The sequence below is a fragment of the Apus apus genome, chromosome 3 (assembly GCF_020740795.1).
Source record: "Apus apus isolate bApuApu2 chromosome 3, bApuApu2.pri.cur, whole genome shotgun sequence".
Lineage (NCBI taxonomy): Eukaryota > Metazoa > Chordata > Aves > Apodiformes > Apodidae > Apus > Apus apus.
Genome location: NC_067284.1, coordinates 93,395,969 through 93,403,157, shown reverse-complemented (window position 1 = coordinate 93,403,157; position 7,189 = coordinate 93,395,969).

Sequence of the window (7,189 nt, the reverse complement as noted above, 5' to 3'; positions counted from 1 at the left end):
AGATCCTCAGTTTCTGTCAGGACAAGAAGTTGAAGCTTTTTCAAAATAAAAGGGATGCAGAGCTCTACATTAAGCTGTTTCTGTTCTGTGTATTTCTATTATGTGAATAAATTACCTAGCATTTGCTCTATATCGGTGGTTTTATCTCTCAATATTTACCTGGAGTTGGACTATTATTTGCTACATTCAGAAACCAGGCCTGCTTTGTGTGTTTTTGGTGCTACAGGTAAAGTTCTAGCTCAGATGGACCATAAGGCACAGTACCTTAAACCTTCCACTGGTGTGTTTTTTGTGTTCATGAGCATGTAGAAAATATTCCTGCATTTTTTACCCCTTGTCAGCACATAGATATTTAAAATTTATCTTTACAAGTGTAGATTACATTTGTGGGAAACATGCTAGCTGAGCCAAGAGGCAGGCAGCCAGAGATGTCTAGAGATAAGTAGAATCAGCTTGCAGAGCTTTATATTCTGCCCTGCCTTTCTTCCCTTCATATTAACACGCGCATTATCAGCCCAGACCTGGAACTTTTGTTTGAGAAAATAAGAGTAGCAATTTGTTAACCAACCCTCAGAAACTTATGGGAAGAGAACATTTAACTGAAATAGTCTTTTATTCTGTTTGCACATCACCTAATGCTATGAGAACTAACCTGGGACTTTTTGGGGCTGCTGGAATGAGTGTATTAACAGTGTGATTAACAGGACTACATTTGCTTTTCAAGTAATGGGGGCTAGCACAACCCCGAGCCCCAGTTTTGTCCTCAGGTGAGAGGGCATGTAACAGCCTGTCCAAGCACCAACAAAAAAGCCAAATTAATGTATTCATTCATGTGTAATTATAAGATGAAGCAGCAACCAGATTACAGACACATGGGCAGGACAGCTTGCTGTAATTAAACACAATAAATAAATATGTTGAAGGTAAAAATAACCACTGCGCTTTCATGAAGTATATTGTGTTTGTATCTCTTCTGGTTTTTTAGAGGTCATCTGAATTGTGTGATAAGCTTGTTGCACACTGTGTTTTATGTTCGGCTTTGATGGAGAAGTTGATTTAAAAAGAGGAAAGATGTCCTGACAAGCTACTTGGCATTGGAGCGAGCCCCTTTGCACCACTGCCTGCCCCTCCGCAGCACTGCTGCTTTCCTGCCCAGGGCCTGCGTAGGAGATACTGACTGAACGGTTCTGTTAGTTGTTGTTTAAAATCTGTTCGTATTGCCTCGTTCGGTTTCAGGTTCCTTGAACAGCAGCACATCGTTTGGTAACTTAGTTACCTAATAACTAACTGCAAGGTGTGACGTTGATTTCACCTGCCCGCTTCTGGGTTTCCTTTTCGCCCCCTGGTCCGTGATGGAAGCCAGCAGGAACACGAGCAGTGAGACGCTACTGAGCTGGGAGGGATGCTGTTCGTCCCCATCTGCTTTGGCTCGTTTTGTTGCCCTGCAGGAAAAGCAGGTGCTGCCTCCCGGCTGCTGGTGGCTGAAGAGCAGGAGGCCTGGGGGGGGAGCACTGGCTGTGAGGAAGAGCACTGACTAGGAGGGGGGACTCATCAAATCAGAGTCTGAAGGATTCCTAGCAGGAAAGCTAGGAAATAAGGGGAAAGTGCTGTAAAGCGGTGCTCAGGCTACTGTTGTGCACATTTCATGGCGTTTCAAGGGACCTTGCAGTACCAGGAGCTCAAGGCTAATCAGCTCTTCCAGTGTCTGTCCTTGATTTGTCAGGACACGAGACGGAGGAAGGCCGAAGCGCGGTGCTGCTGCTGTTGGAGCTCTGGGGGCACGAGGAAAGGCTGTGGTAGCCTACAGGTGTGGGGGGAAGATACAGCATATGGGTTGCTGCACAGCGGAGAAAGTGACACAGAGAGGTCCTCCAGGTAACTACTAGGTAAAAATCTGAGCAGCAAAAAGCCTAAATTTGACATCCATGAACTCTCCCTCTGTTACAGAAGCTTTGTGAACACTAGGCTGCAGGTCTAATGCTTTCTTTATATCCCCAAGAAGACATTTTTAAGGCTCTTACTGGAATCTTCAGTTTTTAAAGCAAGAAGTAATGAGAGCTTCCTCAGAAAGTTCTTATAAGGACTTCTCTTTAAATTACCAGTATTTTTTTATTATTACACATATATATATAAAACTGCATGAAAGCATATAAAATCAACGGTATGATAATGTAAAGCTCCACAGAGCCAATTTGATTGGCAGCTCTTTTCTACAAGACTTGCTACCATACACCTGTGAATCAGGGTGTGCAACACAGGTCAGGCATTTTGTTCCTGTAAGGGACTAACTGCAGCAGTGAGTGACATCGGGAGCCTTTCCTGACGACATCCCCTGACTAGCAATCCATCAAGATACAATTGCAGCCAAATGGTGACTCAAATTAATTCAGTTTTGGGATGCTTGACAAATACTGCAAGTTTGCCTTTGAATTACAGGTGTGCATAGAGTTGCTGAGGATATGAACCCAGATATTTACTATACCTTTTTTTAAGCCATAGAAAGGTCATGATTTTTTTTAATAATAAATAGGTTTTTGTGTCCAAGGGGAGGACAGCACTTTATATTAAACACTGATTAGATTATGAGCTTCCCCTGGCAAAAATAGATTCAAGGAAAACACAGGCTCTTAACACAGCCAAGAACATTTTTTGCCTATCGGTAATTTGATTTCCAGGGACTCAGTCAGTTTGGAGTTCGAGGTCAAGGAATTTTAGAAAATGTAAATCTCATCCTTACTGGGAAAACAGTTTGTTCTTTGAAGCATACCTTTCGTGCTGAATTTATCCTGATAAGAAAATCAGGCGAAAGATTTGTCTCTCTAGACCTGAGAAACTTACTAAAGGTGCTTGGCAAGCCTGAGTGCCCTGTATATCCTGACATGATGTCACAGTATGTGGAGAAATCGAAAGTCTTCCTCAGATCTTTCCCAAGTGAAAAAGGCCCTGGTTTTAATGAAATGATGCTGCTTGTCAAGGTTACTTGTTTTGGTAGCTGATTTAATTTTTTTTAAGGAGAAAAAAAGGACAACTTTGCTGTCCCTTTGTCAAAGAGCAAAAAGCTGGCTTTTTGCTTAGACCAATCAGAGCAATTCTTGTTCCCTATCATGAATAAAAGTAAATTCAAACACAGACAAAGCTCAGAAAATCTGTATCTAAAGGGCGAATACCTCTTAAATGCTTTCAGATAAGAACTATGGACCACAAAAGTATCAAGGATTATGAGGTGTCTTACATAATTACTGCAACAAGGTTTGACTCCTGTCTGTGAAGACATCTATTTGAGTGTACAATCCCACAAAAATAGCCAAATGTGTTCCATGCTGGTGGCAAAGAAGAAAAAACAAAATAAAAATAAGGAAAACTGGAGTACTCTTACCATTGTTAGTTGTGAAAGTCCCAAATGTTGGCCAATTATTTGACATTAAATTTTGTCCTGGTCTGAGCTAGGGTGGAGCGAATTTTCTCTTTGCTGATTTTTTTTTTCTTTTCAGTGAACTCTTTCTAGCAGCAACAGTGGACTGATAACAACTCAGTACACTTCTGAAGCTCAGAAGTGCAGTTTTCCCACCACCCCCCATGGGAGAGCAGACTAGACTGAAGGCAGGATCAGCAAATCAGAATATTCCCTTCTCATAATATTTTCTCTATTTGGCTTTTGGTGTAGGTTAAGACATTACAGAAGTCAAGCCTTTGGTTTCCTTTTTCTCTCTCTTTTTCTGCTTACTGTTGCTTCTGTCACCCTCTGGCTCTACAGAGCCCTTTTCTCCACAGCCAAGGACCTGGTCCATGCACCCCAACACTCCCCCCGGTTCAGCCGGGAGTCTGTGAGAGTCACTGGGGGAGGAGGGAAGGGATTGGGTGTTGCACATCCCTTCATATATATATATATATTCCCCTATCACTAATAATTAAAATAAATTTGTTTCACTTTTAAAACCAGAAAACCTCTCTCATTTTTTTCCTCCCTCTTTCCCTACTTTGGGGGGGATGGGGACGTGGATTGAGAGCATTATTCTTATTGGTTTGACTGCCAACTCAGAACCAAACCGTGACAAATTTAAGTATATCATACAGCAAAGGGCCAGTTCTATAAAATGAGAAGATGGATCAGTTCTGCTTTAAACTTACATGTTGATCATGAGGAGATGCTGGCATTTGTTTATTCCATTGCCATGAGTGTTCTTACACAGCTGCAGATCAACTGAACAGTGATGAGGAGGTGAATCATGTATCTCCTTGAATGACCAGAGGAGCACACCAGTTTCTTCTGGGTGTACAGTATGGAATGATGCAAGGCAACATCAGCAGGGAAGGAGAGGAGCCACATCTCCTTCCCTGAGGAATCCCATGTGCATGTTTTTTCTGTAAGGATCCCAACAAAGCAGATATTGGTACCATTATTTTTGTCTAAGATTTAAAGACTAGAGAATTTCCTATTACAGGAAAGTTAAGGTTGGTTTTATTTTTTAAAATCACAGAATGATTTCCTATCAAGATTTATAAATTTAAAGTAATTGTTCTGTGCATTTTTTATTTATTTTTTTTTTTTTACTTAGGTCTTAATCAAACTCACATCCCCAGCGAAAGCATTTTTCTGTATCTTCACCAACCAAGTGTCAGATTTATGGTAAAAAGCAAGGGTTTCACATTTTGGTAACAACACTGATCTCTGTAAGGGTTAAACTTAGAAAACAATTTTTAGCAGAAGAGTAAATTAATGAACACTGAAATGCTCTAAATTTTAGCCTAACTAGTAAGACTGAGCCAGTATTACCAAACGAAATTGCCAAATTATTTGAACTGTGAGTACTTCACATAAGGCACAAGTCCATTTCATTGTGTTTATAGAAAGCTAATAAATAAACTTTGCGCAATGTAGCCTTACTCTTTCACTGATAGCAAGTGAGCTCTCTGTTCTGAATTGACGTCCTAATTTTTACTGACTGACTTAATTTCTCTGAGCTTAGATTTCCAAGAAATGGTAACGTGTACCAACACAGGGCAGTAGTTTGCTGCTCATTAACTATACTCAATTTAAAAGCCCAGCTGCCTAGTCATGTTTAATAAGTTTCTTTCCTATATTTAAGTAACTTACCACAGGTTTCATAACTATTTGCCTTTGTGCAGTTGCTACATTATTTTGTATTTACATGTGCCTTGTATGCAATTGGATCTCAATCCTGGGCACCATCAAGCACAGTTAAATAGGGTCCTGCAGCCCTGACTTTGCATTCTAATCAGTCAAATATTACATTAAGAATAACGTATTTTTACATGATACAGTTGGTAAACTAGGTTACTCAGTGCTGTCCTTATACATCTGTATTACTCGTTCCCTACTGATTTTTTTAAAGAGGCAAAGACTACTTTCAGTCTCATAGTGTTGCTCAGGAATGCTACAATATTTTTGTAAAACAGTCATTCTGTATTGCTTAAAATCATGTATTCCTGAGCTTTTCTTGTATGGTAGATCTACTAGTTACTGATTTTGAAAAGACGCCAAACATGTTAGTCCAATCCAGATTTAATCTGAGGTCTTTATTAGTGTTACCACCTGTCCCGAGTGCATAGCATCATTAACAAGAAGCTGTAGCACATGCCAGTTGCCCATTGATGTATCCTTAGAAGATTGGCCCACCAAGGATTTGGCTGCCTACAGGATTCTCCAGACATTTTTCCTTAAGTTATCTGAGGGGATTCTTCTCTTGCCAAAAGCTAGAGATCCTGAAGTAACTGAGGAAATCTTATCACAAGCAATTCCCTCCTATTGGCCTCATCCTTCAGACTGAACTCTAAAAGGAGAACCCTACTTTGAGTGATGAAGTTGCTCTGCAGAGCTATTGGTGAAATCTAAGATAAGTGTCTTGCTTTCTGTAGTTGAAGTGTTTAATTTTTGTTCCCTCTATAGTAGTGCTGTAGCTATTTACATTGTAAAGCAAAAACTGTGACTGATCAAAGCCAGAGGAATCCGGCTCGAGTATGGCATTGCTCCTGTTGCTCAGTGCTTCCACAGAGAGGGCTCAGATCTTTTACACAAGCAGATTTAATACCACCAAGCTCAGATTAGCCAATATGCAGAATGTCATCACAGGTGTATTGGTGCACCCATTGCCACGTTTTTGTCATCACATCCTCTGTGCTTTCTTAGGACTTAATTTCTCCTCCCCACCACCCCTGAAATCCTACTGAATTTGACGACACAAATAAAAAAATATTACTTCCCAACTTTGTTGATAGTCTAGGCAAGGTAAAAGCGGCAGCAGATTTTCTAACTATCTCCTTGGCCCTCAGCTGCAGGGTCAGTGTGGCACAGTGGCTGGCACGTCCACGAGGCTACCTGTTCTGCCAACAAGTCAGCACAGGAAGAGAAACAAGGACCGAAGATCTAGGCTGTGAGACAGAGAAGTTATTTCAGCCCACCTGTCTTTCTTTTACTGCTTTCAATTTACGCTCTCGGTTTTGCCCTTTCTCCCTCCAAATGTCCTAACATCGCTGCTCGCCACCCCACGTATCTAGGCTTCCAGGCTCCCCAGCCGCATTTCCTCACAGAGCCACTTTCCTGCCTGCCCACCCGCGGGCTGCTGCCGCCTCGTCTCCTCCCAGCCCGCCGGGGCAGCTCCTCGCCGGGCTCCGGGCAGGGCAGGCAGGCACGGCGCTCGGCACGGCGCTGCCTGGGCAAAAACACACACAAAAAGAAGAAGAAAAAAAAGAAGATTCTGTTAAATTGAAACAGCAAAAGCAACAACAACAGAGAAGGACGTGTGTTGGTAATCCCCGGGTGCCAGGAGCTGCCGCTGAGCCGACCAGCGACGGGCAGTTCTGTACAGCTCGATTGAAATTGCTGTTCCGTTCGGGTTTTTCTTCTGCTCACGCTGATCCTCTGAAACGCCACCAGGCCATGAGCGATCTGCCTATAAGCTGCCATATAGTAACAGAGCACTAGATCCGCGTTATTTATTGTGTGAAAACGTTGAGCGTTCGGCGCTGCGCAGCCCCGCGCTGTGCGGCGGCCGCCGGGGAGGAGCTGCCCGGCCCCGCGGGCGGCAGGGCGGGTGTCTGCGGCGGGGACCGGGCAGAGCGCACCGCGGGCTCGGCCACTATTCACGCCCACCGGCTGCTTCCGCCCCGCCCCGCGGCGGGCGAGGGGCGGGACCGGCAACACGCGAGGGGCGGCCCCGGCGCCGGCTCT